The sequence below is a fragment of the Equus quagga genome, chromosome 8, assembly GCF_021613505.1.
Source record: "Equus quagga isolate Etosha38 chromosome 8, UCLA_HA_Equagga_1.0, whole genome shotgun sequence".
Lineage (NCBI taxonomy): Eukaryota > Metazoa > Chordata > Mammalia > Perissodactyla > Equidae > Equus > Equus quagga.
In genome coordinates this window covers 82,422,746-82,441,550 of record NC_060274.1, presented here as the reverse complement: position 1 = coordinate 82,441,550, position 18,805 = coordinate 82,422,746, and the positions used below count along the sequence as shown (strand labels likewise).

Here is an 18,805-nt window from a genome sequence, read left to right as displayed (position 1 = left end):
GCCACTTGAAGAGTGTTCCAGACTGTCTCTTTCTAGGGTGCTTTAAGGACAAGCTTGGCACGCAACGGGCTTCCTTATGATCCCCTTGCCCTCCGGACCCCAAGGACTTGACCTCCGTGAAAGAAGCCAGGAAAATTCCCAGCCCGGGAGCCATTAAGTCATCTCCAGGCAGCAACCTCTCTTGCTCCAGAAAAGTTCCAAATGTGCCAGTGACTCGTGAAGCTACCAAAAACAAAGCCTGGCGGGTACAGCCTCTGGAACCAGGCCTGCAGGGTCGGCATCCCAGCTCTGCTACCGACTGTTGGGTTATTTAACCTCGCTAAGGCTCTATTTCCTTAAATGTGACATGGATTGGCCACAAGGCAGTGGCGAGGTCTAAACAAAACACTGTGTGTAGCCTATGCAACACCGTCCCTGGCAAAGATATCACGTGCTCTAGCATAACTAGTTTAAGCTTGCCTTCTCCTGCCTTGTTGCCGCTGCAGTCTTCACCAGGCCCCAACACATGGGTACCGCATACCTAAAGTCTGGTGGCTGTCAAAGACTGTGCAATAAGCAGAGAAGCTGGTTGAGGGATGGAAAGCCAAGCTCGGTTACCATCCCAAATGTAAACTATCAGAGAGCTCCTTACAAGTAAAACAGCGATTTCGTCCCCATTATAACTAGAGTGGACCGTGAAGTCTACATCTCTTTGTTCCATTTTCTGGTCTGCCTGTGTTTTGCTCTTGCCACGGGTATGCGACTAACCATTAGCTGGCATGCTTATATTGAGATATACTATTCGTTCAGCATTTTTGAGCTGTGCTGGGCAAAATAGCAGATAAAGGACCGAATCAGACACAGGCTTTTTACTCAAGAAGTACATAATCCAGTAGATGAGATAAGACTGCCTCTGAATAAGTTTGCTCCCAACCTGGGGTTCCCGAGGAAGAGTTCATCTGTATATATGTATACAGAGGTTTGCCTGCATATATGTCTACATACATACATATATGTATATGGTAACATATATTTTGTATAGCATATTTCATAACATGTATTTCATATATATGTATACGTATATACATATATACAGGGCTGCCTGTACATATGTATACAAAGATTTATTATAAATTTTACTGATTTGAAGCATGTATAGCACATATTTACAAATAAAAATAAAATAAGCAAAACTCTTTATTGTAATTCCACATACTCAGAAGGCTTTTGCTGATTTTTTATGAACTCTTGTATCCATAATCATGCTAGGTTGCAAGTGATGAATGAGTGTAGTTCTGACACGAATAGTGGTTGATATTTTCATTTACATTAATGAGTAAGACAAAAGTGAAAAACGAAGACATATGTCAGAACTGTATGCGTTCGTCAGTGACATGAGTGACGCCTTTGCTGAATCAGGTAATGGTTTTCAAATACTGGAAGAATATTTCCTCAAATTTTTGTGCTAGTCACAATGTAACAGGTATAGACATGACACACTTTTAAGTTTTATCTGCATTATTAACACTTCCTCCACCATTTTCTTAAGTCTGGATAGTCAACAAAATGATAAATCAGGGGCTGATTTGCAGCATTTGCTGATTTCCATGGAGTAAATACTCCCATCGTGGTCAATTTCAAACTACCAAGCTGATGTCACTGGATGTAGAATCGGGATAAGACACAGGTAGCCCACCGTTATATAGCCTTTCTACACACAGACACAATAGAAGTAAATAACCTCAAGAGCATAAGTAATAGTAAAATAGTTAGGAATTGATGAGTGTGAGTATTTATCATCTTTGTCTTAACATTATTTATTTATTTATTTTTGGCCCTCAGCTAACATGTGTTGTCAATCTTTCTTCTCCTTCTTTTTCTCCCCAAAGCCCCCCAGCACATAGTCGTATATTCTAGCTGTAAGTCCTTCTAGTTGTGGTATGTGGGACGCAGCCTCAGTGTGGGTGATGAGCGGTGCCCTGTCCGCGCCCAGGATCCGAACTGGGAAACCCTCGGCTGCCGAAGCGGAGCGCGCGAACTTGACCACTCAGCCATGGGGCCGGCCCCTTGATATAATTTATTTAATTGTAAGTGTCCATGAGTTCTCCTCCCAAGTCCCAGTGGGTCCACACGGACCTGCCTCATCCTCTTCCGAGGCTGCCTTTCAGCAGGCGTCATGTGAAAACAAGGACAGATTTGCAGTGCTGCACAGTCACAGAAAGCTCCCTCCCACAGCAGCACTTTCTCATGTTGGACCCTCTCTGCACAGCCTGAGGCTTTCTCCCAGTGACCCACCCTCCGGGAGGTAGGTCCCTTCCTTCCTTGATGGCAGCAGTTTCCTTGGACCGCTGGAGGGCTTTGTTACGGAGGAGTGGTTTGCACGCACTTTTATTCTAGAATATTTTTCTTCTTCCTCTCTGCTCCTTCCTGTCTCTTCACCACAAAATTGCATTATGTGCCTAATTCTTTTGGAAAAGAGAGAGCAGCATTAATTTCACTTCTGATTTGGGTATGTCTCCTAAGTGATTACGTTCTTCTCTGAAATACTCCTTGAGAGCAGAGCCGAAAGAGGTGGAGCCTGGAGGAAGCTTGGAGGAAGGAGATGGAGCCTGGGTCAGCTGCATCACCAGGAGATGCCTGGGGCAGAGTCCATGGCTTCCTGCCAGCTCCCTGCCAACCCATGATCACCCCCACAACCCGACCTCACCCCCACCTCAAGCCTTTTCCCACACATCTCCTGAGCAATTATTTAAAATGCAGATTCCTGGGCCACTCCTCACACTTTCTTAATTTTTTTTGCTAGATACTATTGGCAGTTTTTTTGGTTTTTTTTTGATGAGGAAGATTGGCCCTGAGCTTAAATCTGTTGCCAATCTTCCTCTTTTTTTGTTTTTCCCCCAAAGTCCTAGCACATAGCTGTATGTCCTAATTGTAGGTCATTCTAGTTCTTCTATGTGGGATGCAGCCAGAGCATGGCATGATGAGTGATGTATAGGTCCATGCCCAGGATCTGAGCCAGTGAACCACAAGCCGCCAAAGCAAAGTGAAGATCTTAATCACTTGGCCACGGGCCCAGCCCCGACTCCTCTCACACTTTCTGCATTTCTGGGGTTTGGGCTCAGGAGTTTGCTTTTCAACAAGCTCCTTCAGTAACAGAGCCGCTAGCTTAGACCCCAGGCGTGGAAACTGTCTGACTTCTGGTACTTTGTAATTTGAGAGTTTTCACATGGCAGGTGAAGATGGCTTTGATTGGTTTTCCGAAAATCAGGCATCTTCAAGAGTAGTGAGAAATTAATAGTACAGAATGATGAAGCAATTCTATTTATAGGCCAAAATAGCGGATAAAAATAAGGAAAGCTGGCCCAAATGACGGGAGAAGGCAATCATCAATATCGCAACGTAAAACAATAATGCAGCTGGTACCGTAAAGCAATCCCGCTGGGAACTGTATATTGCATCCTTAGTGTGCCGTTGTAATGAAGCCACAGAATGTAGTGCACATTAACCAGGGCAAAGCCTCTTCAACGCTGAATATTCTGCCACATTGCAGGCACATTTATTTTATTTGAAAGAAGAATGGTCCTGTTGCCAAGCCATCAGATGGTAAAAAGAGATATATTTGATAGATAATAAAAAAAGGTCTGCCACAGCCTCACAAAATACGTTTCTAATGTAAATGCATGTAGTATGTGGAATTCATACCTCTGATGTGTAGATACCTACAGAGAAAGGCAAGCAGGGCTGAGAGCCGCTTAGGGTGAGTCAGGAGCACGGCCGGAGAGAAGGAGACCGTTGTTTCTAACAATAACAAACAACAACAAAAAGCCACTAGGCAAACATCACTCACTTTTTCCCAACCTGTTCTTGTGATACAGATTGACAGCCCTTTTAATATGAAATAAATCAGGCAGGAGAAGGAATGTCTGGAAGAACACACAGATTGAGGGCTGACTGACACAACGCCTCCGAGACGCGCTCTGTTCGCGTCTGCCTTTGTAGCAGCTAACTTGAAAGCATGTCAGGCATTTGAAAGGCTGCGAGGAGGATGCATCTTGAACCTGGGGGACGGTGTGCAATGTGCTTCCTTGAGGCTCCTCACAACGCTGGAGGCCTGCTGTGTGTCGGCAGGAACACAGAGCGAAAAAGGCATTTTGTCTAATATCTGGTTTCATACTTAGTTAGGACAATTCAGTCGCCCCAAGCCAGCTGCTCACACTGAAGCATTAGGGTCTAGTCACTCCTCAACAAGAAAACTAGCTGGTAATGAGCCGCGTCACCTTTCAAGGTGTGTGGTCAGTGGACATCCCTGTCAAGTGCACCCCCGCCTCAGTCCAGCCTTCAAGATGCTGAAGTCCCTTTGGTTAGCTGTCTCTTTGGATTTCCTGGACTGTCCAGTGTTCACCGTTATCCTGCAAAGCAAATACCAGTACCCATCAGTCACGAGGCAACCGAAGTCGGTTTCAACATCTCTCATGGTGCAGGGGGAAGTATTTCTGTTCTAAGGCAAGAAAATGCTTGAGAGGTATGAGTGAGTCAGGAGTAAGCCTGGAGGAAAAATAAGAGAACAAGGCAGGGGCCAGCCCGCTGACGTAGTGGTTAAGTTCCTGCTCTCCGCTTTGGCAGCCCAGGATTGTTCATATCGGATCCCAGGCACGTACCTACACACTGCTCATCAGGCCATGCTGTGGTGGCATTCCACATACAAATAGAGGAAGATTGGCACAGATGTTAGCTCAGGGCCAGTCTTCCTCACCAAAACAAAACAGAGAGAGAACAAGGCAGAAGGTAAGCACAAAGAAAAAGCACACAGTGCTTGAAGCTTTCTTGAGCCCCACACCTGACATCTTTAGCACCTTTGCTTTCCTCTGCTGGGAGCCCCTGCCCAGCCTTCACACCTACCAGGCCTCTGATCCTTTTGCTAACCTGGCTCTTTGATCATCCAGCAAATAGTAGTCGAGCATCTGTGAAGTACCAGTGACCGGTGGTCATGCTTAGCGGTCCGTGGTCGCTATCCTGGATGCTAGAGCTAGAGTCGTAAATAATTCAGACAAAGCTGCTTTCCGCATGGAATTTACATTGCTGTGGGAGACAATAAAGGAACAAAATGCCATTCCAAACAAGGTAAGTATAGATTGTGATAAATGCTATAAAGGAAAGAGAATTGACATAGTAACTGCTTACCCAGTTAGCCAGGAGGCCTTCTTTACGTGGCGTGACCGCCTGTCCAAGGAGGTGACATGTGAACTGACACGTAAAAGGTGCAAAGAACCCAGCCACGTGATGAGCAGGAGGAGCAGGCCAGGCAGTGGACACAAAGTGCAAGAGCGCTGAGCCGGGGATGGGCCCCAGTAGTCTCCAGATGGGTCAGGAACACCCACTTCTAGCACCTACCTCATGGGGCTACTGTGAAGATTACAGGTGATGAGACAGTGCATGCAAAACGTTTGCCATGGTGCCTGCCACAAAGTCAGCACTCAAGAAATGTTAACTGCTGCTGTTATTTTCAAACACTTGCGTTCATTTTGGGGTGGGATGGGAGTATTAAGTCACCTTTTTGGGGCCATTCTGAGTCAGTGTGCCTGAGTCCCTATGATGTCAGCCCACCAAAAGCATTCGAGTGTGAATTACTTTCCCAGCAATTAATCACCGGAATAAGATTGCCAATACTCATCATTGCCACATTATGACACGTTGCGTCGCACGTTCAGAATGTAGAGTAGGAAGGGGGTCATTTGTAGCTGACCTTATTCAAGTCAAATCGTCTCAATCAGTTGAAAGTTAGTGGAAGTTATGCCTGAATAAGGGTCAAGACCAATTACCAAAAGGCATAATAGAACAAGGGGATGTTTTTGAGAATATTAGATCTTAGAGCAATTTTTCACAGTTCAGAGATAAGTTGAGGTAACACCTCTATAATATAGGACATATATTGTTCGTAAAGGTTTTCTGTCTAGTCCTTTATTTCAAGAGTCTATCTGCATCTTTTTAATTTCTTTTTTTTTTTGGACAGATGCAAGAACAGGGTAAAAAGTACAAAATGGCTAAAATATGTGTCTAAAACTGAAGTGGGGTAGCAGGACGACAAAGACTTCTCACCAACCTCCAATTATGCTATTACCTTGGATGATCTGCTCCTCTGTGGGAGCCGGGCAGCAGGCAGATACTGGGGAGTTCCACAGACTGATGTCAGATTTGTCCTCCCTCTCGCAAGTCTTTGGAGAGTGTAACTGAATCCTAACAGTGGCTTAAACAAGTGTTAATTCAGATTACAAATCTACCACTAAAAAAAAATATATAGTTATTCTGCATAATTCAGAGCCAGCACTGTGTATGGGTTACTTGGTGTTTTGGTATTATCTGTGCGTCTGCTGCCTTCAAGGCCCCTCAAATTGTCAGTAAGCGACCAAAGGGAGAGGCACTGAAACCTGCAAGTGGTCTTTCACTGGCACCAGCCACTGCGTCTTTTCCTCTCCAGTCTCCAAGCCTGGTCTGTGCCTGCTCATCACCACCAAGATTTTCAAAGGCTCCAACAGAATCATTTGAATTTTGAAACATCTTGTTTAAAAGACATTTATAAAAATATTTCACATGTCTAACTTGGTAAGTATATTTTAAATTTGTTGAGAGAACAAAAAGCAAAATGCTTGGTAGACCGTCAGCAATTTGAGAGCAGAAATTGTATCTTTTATTCTTCATACCCTTCACCATGTCCTGCACTTACGAATTCTCCAATAAATAAGTGCTCTGTAATTGGTAAATTACCAAGAAGTTAAGTTGCTTTGTCTAGACAGAGAGGATTGATTTGGGGCTGTGAGAGTCAAGGCGACAAAGTTGCAGTTTGGATTCTATGCACAGGTAGTAATAATGGTTCCTGACATCAGTGCTTGGTGTACAATCTACGACAGGTCTGTAACTGGTCAAAGGGAATTAAGTGAAACTTTGCAGTGAGAGGCTCTTTAAATTTTGCACAAGATACACAGTCAGGGGGAGCGCCTGTTTTGTACAATGGCCTTCTGGCTTTAATCAGTTGGGAAAGGGGTTTGCTAGTTGATGAGAAGGTATAGTAGCCCAGGTTTCTAGAAAACAGAGACTGAGGCAAGAGTTTGTATGCTGAGACTTTATTGGGGGTGCAATCCCAGGGAAGCAAAAGTGAGGGGAAGGGGAGAAAGTGAGAGAAGGAGGGAGAGCAAGGAGGTGAGGTGGCCAGCTGGGCTCCACTGAAGCACAAGCACAACTAACGGCTTAGCTGGGCAGGACGGTCTGCAGACGGGCCACATGACTACCACATTCCAGGCAGTCTGGGGGGTCGAAGGGGGGGAGTCAGGAGGCAAGGGCAGGAAAAATAATTTATCCACTGACTGCCATACCTCAATGGTCAAAGTTTTGTTTCACAAGGTATTAACCCCTTGTGTTGAGTCATTCTCCAGGTCAACTTGGAAAGTGTTTTTGGATGAGATTAACATTCAGATCAGTGGCAGCCTGCTGGCCTCCCAACCGGAGCTGCACCATCAGCTTGCCTGGGTCTTGAGCCTGTCTCGGGTTGGCCCATGCTGCAGATTTTGGACTCACCAGCCTCCATGATGGGGTAAACCAATTCATTATACACACACACACACACCTCATGGGTTGTTTGTCTGGAAAACCCTGACCAATACACCTCTGTATTTCCAAGCTGTTTGTGCAGAAGTGCAGATCAGGGTTCCAAGTAGTCTCACGCATCCGTGTCCACAGGGCAGCTCATGGACAGGCACTGTCGGGTTACGCCCATAAAAGACAGTCACCATGGCGACTGGGGTGAAGCAAGTGGCCAAGGCCAGGAGACAGTTCAGATAAGAGGATTTGAGGTGATGCCTAAGGAGTGAGTAGTATGGAGGGAAATGCCAAGACCAGGTTCTGATTCTGAAAAGGTGTGTTTACAGAGCCTCCTACAGTAGCCTTATGGATAAAGTGAGAAAAAGTGTGCTCATTTTACAGTGCAGTCAGTTTTCAAATAACAGGACCACGTATCCTCAAAGAGTGTCCATGGTCCAATGCCACTCTCTAGGTGCTGGCTTTGAGACAGTGAGTTAGCCTCTCTAGTTCTTGACTTATTGGTTTGTAAAATGAGAGCATTGGATTGATGATGGCCAAGCTTTCTCTCAGCACTAAAATTCCTATTTTTCTATGATTTGGACAAAGACATAGAAATTTAAAGATTACACACATCTGATAAATTAAATGTCAAAATCAGAATTTTTAAATATTTCATTAATAGAAATGATGAACCAAAATCAATGTGATGAAGTTTACCATAACTAAATGTCAAGTTCAACATTTGGGTCCCAGCAATCAATTCCACATGTACCAATTAGGGGAAATTTGTCTTGAGAATAATTTGTATTAAACAACAACAGTGAACCCTGAGATTGCTATTGACCCCAAAGTCTAAAGAATCAACTGCTAAATAAGCATGTACTTATTGGGGTTCCTTCACTGAGAGAGAGGTTGGATAACGTGGATCAGAGGGCCTCTGGTGAGCCATCTGAAGATTCTAAGCTTCATTCATCCGTATCTTCCCTTTAGCCTTTGCCTTAGTACAATTCAATTGTGGCACCGGGCACACTGCCACAAGGTCAAGTGCGCCTGTGGGATTTTAACGGGATCACTGAATGGCACGAGGTCACTCAGAGAGCCTCCCAGATTTTCCTTCTCCTCACCCTCAAAGGGCTATTGTTCTGGATTGTGGCCCCCCTACCTCACGTATAAAGTCACCTAAACACAAAACTCGTAGCCAGAAGGCAGCTTCGGGAATCCTCACTCCGTTCTTCAAGAGTTATAGGCATTAAACCTGGACCCCTGGAGTGCTCCTCCACTCTGCTGACTGGAACCAAATCTATCTTAAAGTTGGAAATATGATCCAGGTGGGGACGGACTGTGATTTAATGCCATCCAAGTACTATAGGGCACACATCTTAAAGAAACCGTTGTAAATTATTTGTGGTTAATTCTGCTGGTGGATGGAGGGCATGGTATATTCTCAAGTACAAGAGCCCGGCTTGTATCTAATAATTGTTATATCTTCTCTGAAATTTACTGCCGATGTCTCAATTTTAACAATTTAAATAACAAGCTTAACCAAGTGGAACGAGGCTCAGGCAGGCTGGCGCTCTTGATGAAAGCAGGACAACTCTTATGTCTGAGCACATTTTTACTTTGACATGAGCGGTGACACACAGACATGAAATCTGGTTAAAGCGGCAGCCTTCTCAACCCCATGACAGCTTCTTAGGCTAAGCAAAACAATTCAAGAAAATGCACACGTACGCTTGTTACCTTTACTCAAGAAGACTGATTAGGGGCAATGCTTATGAATATGATAATAAAAGGTGGGAGCTGGAAAGGTAAGCTAAAGGAGCTAGGTAATAGGCACGTTGTTTTCTTCATTTTTAATGGACTACTCTGTAGTCTTAATCTTTGAGTGCATCAGATGGATGTAGATGGATCCTCTCCACGCACCAACTGTTAATGATGATAGCACATTTTTATTTTACCTGCTGTTGAATTGCCTTTGATACTGTGAGTGATCAGATATGATTTCCTGTAGATTATATTCTCATTACCCTCTTGATGCTCTTTACTCCACGTCCTGAAAAATTCCCCCAATTTCAAAAGATGTTTCATCCCAAAAGTTATGTAACACATGCAGAGCTAGGCCTGTTTTGAAGGATATTTGTGCCCTTGGCAACCATAACACAAGGCCATGCTGGGAAGTTGCAACATGACTAGCAGAATTTCTCCCAAATTGCAAGGTCTTATAGAAGGGCAAAGAGACTAGTCTGTGAGGTGGAAGACCTTGGAAAAGTCCTTAACTTTTGTGGATCACTGTTTGCTCTTCAGTAAAGCAAAGAACTAGATTATATCAAGCTCCTTGTAGCTCCACTGTCTTATGATCTTACACTCTTAATCTAAGAGCAATTAACACTAACTCAAATTCATTTGCATTATCTTAAACTAAATATCGGAACTCTTAAAATGGTACAATTACGTTATTACACAGTTTGGCAGTCTCTTAAAAAGTTAAACATACACCTACCATATGACCCAGCCATTGCACTTCTAGGTATTTACCCAAGAGAAATGAAACGTGAAGTCCACAGAAAGTCTTGGACACAAATGTTCATAGCATCTTTATTTGCAATAGCCCAAAACTGGAAGCAACCCCAATATCCATCAGCAGGCAAATGAATAAGTAAATTGTGCTCTATCCATACAACAGAATACTACTCCACAATAAAAAGGAAAGAATTGTTGGTGCACTCAACAACATAGATGAATCTCAAAATAAGTATGAACAAAAGCAGCCAGACAAAAAGAGTGCATACAGTATAATTCCATTTAAATAAAACTCCAGAAAATCCAAATTAATCTATAGTGATAGAAAGCAGATCAGTGGTTGCTGGGAACAGGGTGGGGAGGGCATGAGGGAGGGATTACAAAGGGTCACAAGGAAGCTTCTGGGGTGATGGATATGTTCACTATCGCGATGGCAATGATGGTCCCACGGGCGCATATCTGTGTCAAAACTTGTCAAAGTGTAGACTTTAAATATGCGCAGTTTATTGTATGCCAACTACATCTCAATAAAGCAGTTTTTAAAAACAAAAAGCTTAAATATTATGCATGTACCTTAATGCCAATTCTAAGAATTTATCCCAAAGAATCAGAAATGTGTGCTAAGATGTAGAATACAGGGCTTTCATTGCAGTGCTGTTTATATACATGAAAAAATTGGAAACAGCCTAAATGTCTACAAGAAGAGACTTGATTAGGTAAAGAATGATACACCTATGTGTTGGGATATGAAGCAGCTGTTAAAAGTCATGCTGCAGACAAAATATTTATTGTCACGAAAAAATGTTTGTGATCTATTTCTACGTGAAAAAAAGCAAGGTACAGAAAAACATGCACAGTCTAATGATGCTATATTTTTATAAAGTCTACATTGGAGGTTGATAATTAATCACACTCCCTTCCCCTCAGAGTTAGAAACCAATTGAGAAACAGCCTAAAGAGTTGGGCAGCTGGAGAGAGAAACACCAGCTCTGTTACAAAGAGTTCTGATGGAAAAGATGGAGCTAGGAGCTCAGGCACAGCAGGCTTCTTACACTTTTCCTCTATGAATTATCCTGACCCGCTCAGAAATATAGCTCCTCACTGCGAGGGAAGGGCCGGCCCTGGTGAGCTTATCCCTGGGTAGTGCTTCTCAACCCCAGGCTACTGGCACGTTGGGCAGGGCTCTCTGACACAGTGCAGGGTGGTTAGCACCCCCAGCCCCCGCCCATTAGATCCAAAGTATCCCCCAAGCTTCGTGACGCGAACATACTTCCCTACACATACGCTCCCCCAACCAAGGGCAGTGGGGCTGCCCCTGGCTGAGAACAACCAGAAGGGCCGAGGATATGCTGAGATGAAGTCCATGAATCGGAGAGTGGAAGGGCAATGTTTAAACGCTTTCCCTCCCCTCTCCCCACTCCCCCCAATAATTCCTCTTCCTGCAGATGTAGGGGAGTATATGAGGCAGTGAAGGGAAAGGCGGAAGTACTCTGCCTAACACTTCTTTAGGGATGGAAGTTCCAATTTAATGATCCCAGGTAGAAACACAAGGAGAAAAAAAGTTATGGTTCCCCTTACAATCTACATGTCTTTATAAAGATAAAGAAAAAAATCTGGAAGGACATATGCCATGCTGCAGTAATGGTTACCTTGCCTGGCTGGGTAGTGGGACTGAGAGAGGAAAGATTATGGGTGATTATTTTTCTTTGGCTCTTTGTGTTTTTGGTTTTCCAAGTTTTCTGAATATATGACTCTTGCTATTGGGGAGGGGGAGGGTAGGAAACCCCCTTTTTTAAGTAAGAGAAAAAGTAAACTAAAAGGAAGAAAAACTCCTGAGATTTCCAGAGCTGCAATGCTGGGCAGTATTTGGCCTGAGACTTCCCCTCCCCACTTCATTATTCCTGGGTCATTGTCATATACTATGTGAAGATGCCATTTTGGAGACATCTTGCCCATCATCTGTAACAGTGCTGCCCTGGAAGTGTCCAAAGTACTCTGCAAATGGGATTAGAGTGTGCTTTTACCTTTCCTTAGCTGACGAAGGGAGTGACATGGAATGATTTTTCTGGAACAGCCTCCACTTTTTCTAGAATAGCGTCCTTGTGGGATAGACATTCAGGCATGCCCTGGATCAATCTTCTCAAAGTAACCAAACCAAAGCCTCATAAGCTTCAGTCTATTACAAAACTAAAATTACAAAAGATTATAGACATTCGACTATCTAAAATTTTTAACATCAAAAAACACAGTGCAATACAGTAGTCCCCCCTTATCCACGGGGACTACATTCCAAGACCCCCAGTGGATATCTGAAACCGTGGATAGTACCAAGCCCTATATATGCTATGTTTTTTCCTATACATACATTTCTTTGAGAAAATTTAATTTATAAATTAGACACGGTAAGAGATTAACAACAATAATAAAATAGAACAATTACAACAATATGCTGTAATAAAAGTTATGTGAATTCTCTCTCTCTCAAGATATCTCATTGTACTGTATTCACTCGTCTTCTTGTAATGACATGAGATGATCAAATGCCAATGTAATGAGGTGAAGTGAGGTGAATGATGAAGGCGTTGTGACGTAGTGTTAGGCTACTACTGACCCAATGATCATATGTCAGAAGGAAGATTATCTGCTTCCGGACTGAGGTTGACCACGGGTAACTGAAACTGCAAAAAGCAAACCCATGGAGAAGGGGGGGCTACTGTATACAGTGCTACTCTTAATATAATGACATGACTTGTGTTCAAGTATTAATTTATAAAGCTCTGTCAGTAGCTTTGTCCCATAACAGGAAACAAAGTTGTGTGAAAACCATCTTCCTTCTATGCTGTTAGCCTGTATCTCTGCCCATAGCCTCGTTGGAAAAGGACGTCACAGCCTAGGCTAAGACCCTCTTTGAAGGCAAGGCTGACTCCCACATCCCTTCACACCCACCTTGCCCTGATGTTATCTCAGATGCAAGCTCCAGCTGTCACTACAGACTCGGTCCCTAGGGCGAGGCCAGCCCTTGAAGTGGCAAAGATCTCAAAGGAAATCTGGGACATTTTGCTAAAAATGCAGCCAAGCAGCGTGGAGAAGCTCTCTTGCCACGTTTCTCTCACTCTCTGTCACACAGACACGCACACTCATACGCCATCACCCACCAATCCAGAATTTTTGCAGTCAGAAAAATACAAGCTTCTTTAAATTAATGGCTTTTCCATTTGTGATTGTAGCAAATGCCACAGAGACAATCTGAAGCTAAAAATAGTCTTCACTTGTGTTGCTTTTAGATATTCTGGCCAGTCCACCCCAACACGGATCTCATTGACTTGAGCACTTGCGCAAAAACGTCTCACCCAAACAGAGATTCTTCTGACCGCAAGGGTTCAAGTCCAGCATCGTTGGGCTCATGTGCTACCTGGGTCTTTGCCACCGAAATCATTGACGACCTTCCTCTGAGCCATGTGCTTCCAACTGCCTGACCCCAGCTTCTCCCTCCAGGAATCAGTGCAGAAACTAAAGTTAAAAAGTACACTCTGAATCCTGCCTGGCAAGCCCTGGGCAACCAAGAGCACTACATTCTGGAACCGAGGCTCAGGTTGGCAGGTAAGGACCTTGGAGCCAGAAGGAGGCTGTGGATGTTTGTGTCCTGGGACATGCTGGGAACTACATCAGGGAGTCTCCAGATCTTTCTATACCAATCTGTGGTGAGAGATACGGTTTACATCCATATACCTGCAGTGGGCACAGATGTAGACATGTAACTGCAACCAGCTCCTAGAACTCTGTCCGCTACAGAACAGCTATTCAATAACTATTTTTTGAATGAACAAAGCAAAACCAAACCTTAGGGAAACAGTCCTTACCATCACCAGGTGCGACACACTCTATTTTCTACTCTATTCTCATCTTTTTCATTTCTTTAAAAAGGTAACAAGTTGCAACCCGCTAAAATGATGTCGCCACCACTAACAGGTAGCCCTGTTCTGAAGGAGTTTTGTGCACTGGCTGTTTCTCATTGAAGATGACGGGAACTTGTCAATTAGGAAGCAGGAGCTTGGGGACATTGGAGGGAAGCAGGCTGGCACTGGGCTGTAGCCTAGTTGGGCAGAGGAAGAGGTTGTGTGGAGCGATGCCGCTACAGAGCAGTGGGGGAGCAGCGTTGCTGGCCAAGGGCGAGGGCCCTGCTGTCTGGCCGCAGACCTATGTCCTGTCTCTCTGTTCCAGTCTATACACTGCCCCACTGTCCCCTCATTTGAAACCATTCTCCAAACCCAGGAAGATTTTGCAAATGGAGTCAGAAGTCAGGCTGGCAATTGCCTTGCTTCTGTTTCAGTCGAAGGATCGGGAAGGGGGCAAACAAGGGTTGCTTAGGCTGCTGTGAAGATCATGCAGTAACTGGTAAATGAAGGATCCACTCAGACCCACAAGAAGCACAAAAGAGAGGATTTACACAACTTTGTCAATAAAGAGGCCACTAGTCTCGATGCATTAATACACACTTAAGACCTATTGAAAACTTCCCATTTCAAGATAAAAGAAAAGCATTAGCTACTCATTTCCCAATCCAGGTGGGCTGTCTTCACAGCCCAGCACTGGGGATCTGAGGCCTGGGTCAGCTGGAGCTGGCTCAGGTGGGTCCGTGTCAGGGACCCAGGAGGGGACAGTCCCTGCGCCTCTGCGATGGTGAAGGTTGTAACCACAGCCCTGTTTTTCACTAGAAGGAGGTGCTCAGTGCACACCTGATGAAGTTGGGAAGAAAGTTCTACACCAGTGCATTTGCCTCCTCCAGGTTTCATCATCATTCACCAAATAAGCATAATTGCTCCGTGTTTAAGAGGCGCTGGGAACAGAGGCGCTGCTGGTAATTGCCTAATGGGTGGGCGAAATGAGGTGTGAGGCACATCGGTGTGAAAAAAGCAATAGCCACAAGTTTATTAACATTGAAAATTAAAATAAGCTCGGCCCCAGCCAGGCAGTCCTTGCTGAAATGAATCCCATTATCCCTCTAATAACTGCACAGGCTCAGTTGGATGCCACCTAGGGGGTAGAGAGGCCTCAGTGCAGTTCACCCCTCTGCCAGCCGTGGGAAGCTGAAGCTCCTCTGGTGCACCGATGACTGTCGCAGAGGAAACACAAACCCGCTGCCTCCCCTGCAGCTCTTCCAGCTCCACGTAAGTCCATGGGCGTCTGAGGAGCTGTGCAGGGGGAGGCTGGAGAGAATTAGCCGCCCTTCTGACCTGGGGGCCCTGTTTCGTAGTTGCTGAACAAATTTGCAAAGGTGTGTTGTAGGGTTCTGGAACTGAATATCACCAGGTCCATTTGAAGGAAGTCAGGGGTCCTGCCTGGGGCTCAGCCACCAGCCTTGCCTTCTTTTTCGCCCCTCGATCATATTATCAAACATTTCTAGATGCCCAGTGCTGGAAGGCGAGTTGTCTTGACCTTAAGCACATCCAATCGATGTCGGAAACAGGCAATGCTCTCCCAGGTAAAATAATCGGCGAACAATCGGTGTATGCTACAGCCTCCAGCTTAAGGAAAATGCAGAGAAAGGAAGGCTGGGGCAGTCAGAGACCTCTGGGATGATGTATTGCTTCAGTAAAGGAAAGGCAGAGGGAACCTCATGAACAAAAACTTACGGACGTGAGGCACTGGAGGAACAGGGAGAAGACCGGGCAGGAGAAGGCAGGCTCTGAGCTGAGGAGTGGTAGACACTAAGCTTGGCGGGTGGAGAGAGGGGCACAGGGAAAAACTGCGTGGTGGGGTTTGGATTTGATGCTGGATCTAAAGGGAAGCCTTGCAGTTTTCAGAAAAGAGGAATTACAGGGTTAAAGAATTTAAATCACTTTATATTGAATTTGCTGCACGTTAAAAAAATACATTTGGATTTTACATTTTAGTTCATTTTTATGAATTTCATTCACTTTATATTCAGTCGCTTACTTCAAATACGCTTTTGGTGCTCCCCAGAAATCTGACTGTATTTCCCCGGTTCCTTCAGTCCTTTAGTGTCAGAGCAACAACTTTGCACCTTTTCCTCTCTCCTCGGACCTTCGGCACCTCTGCTTGCGTTCTGCTCTCAGCTGCTGGCCTTGCCTCCTGTTCCTGCTCCTCCCACTTCTACCCACCAGCCTGCCTGCACCGCGAAGCTCTGCCCCCTCCTGTTTCTGCAGGTGGACCTCCCAGATCAACGTCTGAAGGAGGCCACCCCTCTGCCTGTGTGCCACATCTCCTGGCTCCCCTGCTCAAGGTTGCCCCTCCACAACTTCTTCCCTCCTGCTCCCATCAGTGTACAAACCCGCAGCAACTTCTCTCTTCTAAAGAAATCCTTTCTTGCCCTTACATTTCAGCTCTTGTCCCATTTCTGTGCTCCCTTTTGCAGGAGGATTCCTCAAAAGAGCTGTCTACACTGGCACCTGCACTGCCTCTCTTCTCTTCTCTCTTGAACCTGCACCAATCAGGCTTGACCCCGCCCCTCCACTCTACCACTCTTGTCGAGGTCACCAATGACCTCTGGGTCACTAAATGCAATGGGCAACTCTCCATTCTCATCTTGTGAGAACTCTTGGCAGCCTTCTTCACTTGGCTCCCAGGACACTGATCCTTCTCAGTCTCTAGCTGGTTCCCTCCCATTTTTTCAAACTCTAAAAATTACAGTGCCCCAGGGCTGAGTTCTTGGACCTCTTCTGTCTCTAAACTATCCCCCAGTTGCTCTCCTCCAGTCTCATGGCAGTAAACACCATCTATTTGCTATTCGATCTCCAGTCTGTACCACTCCAGACTCCAGAGAGATCTCTACTGGGATGTCTCTCAGGCATCTCAGATTTAATATTTTCAAAAGTGAGCTCCTCGTTCCTGCCCCTCCTCCCAACCCTACTTACATACATACCTCCAAACCTGCTCCTCCAGCAGCCTTCTCAGTTAACATCAACTCCTCCTATCCTTTGCCCAGGACCAAAACCTTCATCTTCCTTGATCCCTTTCACACCTCACATTCCAATCCATCAACAAATCCAATCGACTCTGTTTTCAAACTATAGCCAGACTCTGACCACCTCTCACCACCTGCACTGCCATCTCCCTGCTCCAAACCACCATCCCCGCCAGGATGACCGCAACAGGCTCCTAGCCGGTCTCCCTGCCCCCACCCTTACCCTCATACAGGCTACACTTACAGCCCCTAGAGTGACCCTTTTAAAGTAAAAGTCAAGTCATGTCACTCCTCTGCTCAAAACCTCTAATGACTTCCCAGATCACTCAGAATACAACCCAACATTCTTGCAATGGCCTAAAAAGTCCTACACCCTCTACCCCTAGCTGCTTCTCTCTCTATCCTCTCCCTCTCACTCTGCTCAGCCATGCTGGCCCCTTGCTGTTTGTCAAACTCACCACATACACTCCTGCCTCAGGACCTTTGTGCTCACTGCTCCTCTGGCCGAGATGGAATTCTCCCAGAGAGTCACAGGGCTTGCTCCTTCGGTTCCTCCAGATCCTGCTCAGTGTCACTTCATCAGTGAAGCCGTCCCTGACCACCCTACATAAAACACACATACATATCGGCCCTCTCATTCTCTTCTTCCCCTTGACTTTTCCCCATTCAGCTTACCACCAGCTCTTAAACCATGTTTTACTTGTTATTTATTCGTGGTCTCTCCATTAGAATATAAGCTCATTTGGGGCAGGGACTGTGTTGGGCTCACTCCTACGTCAGTGCCTAATATGTAGGAGGAGTTCAATAAAGACATGTTGAGTGAGCAATATTTATTTGAACGCTCTCCTCTAAGCGCCTGCCACGTACAAAGAAAACACAAAACCTACCTCTGCTCCAGCCATCCACTGCCAGGTGGCTCAACATCCGGGGCCTTGATAACTCCCATGGATGCCACAAAAACTACCTTGAGCGCATGGTGTTGCTGGCCTCCTTTCCTCCATCCCTACACCCTTCAGGATTACCAGCATGAGATTATTTCCATCCTCTGGTTCCTTGTCTGGGAAATGAGATTTCTGAGGCCAGCTGCTCCTGGTTGCCTCCCTCCAAAACAAAAGTAATTGACCGTAACCCACAGTTTCCTTCCATTAAGTTGAGGCAGCAGTGGCCAAGATGTCAAATTTCAGCTCTTCCATTTACTTACTGTGTGATTTTGGCCAAGTTTTTTATTCTCCTGAATCTCAGTTTTCCTAAAAATAGGATGGGAAAAGTAAAGCCAGCTTCTAGAGTTATTGTGGGATTAAATGAAATGAATGGATAATGCTTGGCACCTAGTACTTGCTCACTAAATGTTGCTTTCCTTTCTCTTTCTACCAGAAAGTGACCCTGGAATCACTCCAAAATCACGATTTCTAACCCTACGTTTGACCATGGCCATCCAGAGATGTCTGGCAGGGGCTCAGCAGTGATGGAGACCAGCATGGATGGTCCGAAGCTGTTTAGGCCATTCTCCCCTTTCTCCTTCCACCCCCCTCTCCTTCACATGAGACCACAGAGGGACAGGCTGCCCTTGGCACCCCTTCTCGCATTTATGGCAGTCCTTCTCCGTCCTGCAAGGGTGGTGAACTGAATTCAGAAAAATGACAGGTCGTTACAAATATATTACATGCTGTAAAATAAAAGAATGTCCTTGTTAGAAAGCCAAATGACTTACTTTGGGAGTAACTTTAAATGATAGGCATAGAATATTACAAATGCAGAATGCACACGTTACACTTTGGTATGAGACTTTAAATATACATGTGGTACTCT

General features: G+C 45.2%; 1 long non-coding RNA gene across 1 annotated transcript; it reads left to right on the top strand.

The window, feature by feature from the left end:
• Nucleotides 1–13,372: 13,372 nt before the first annotated feature.
• Nucleotides 13,373–18,477, top strand: LOC124244279 (uncharacterized). Its single transcript, XR_006889936.1, has 3 exons — nt 13,373–13,671; nt 15,089–15,239; nt 18,371–18,477. It is a non-coding gene; the product is annotated as an uncharacterized LOC124244279 (long non-coding RNA).
• The last annotated feature ends 328 nt before the right edge of the window (nt 18,478–18,805 follow it).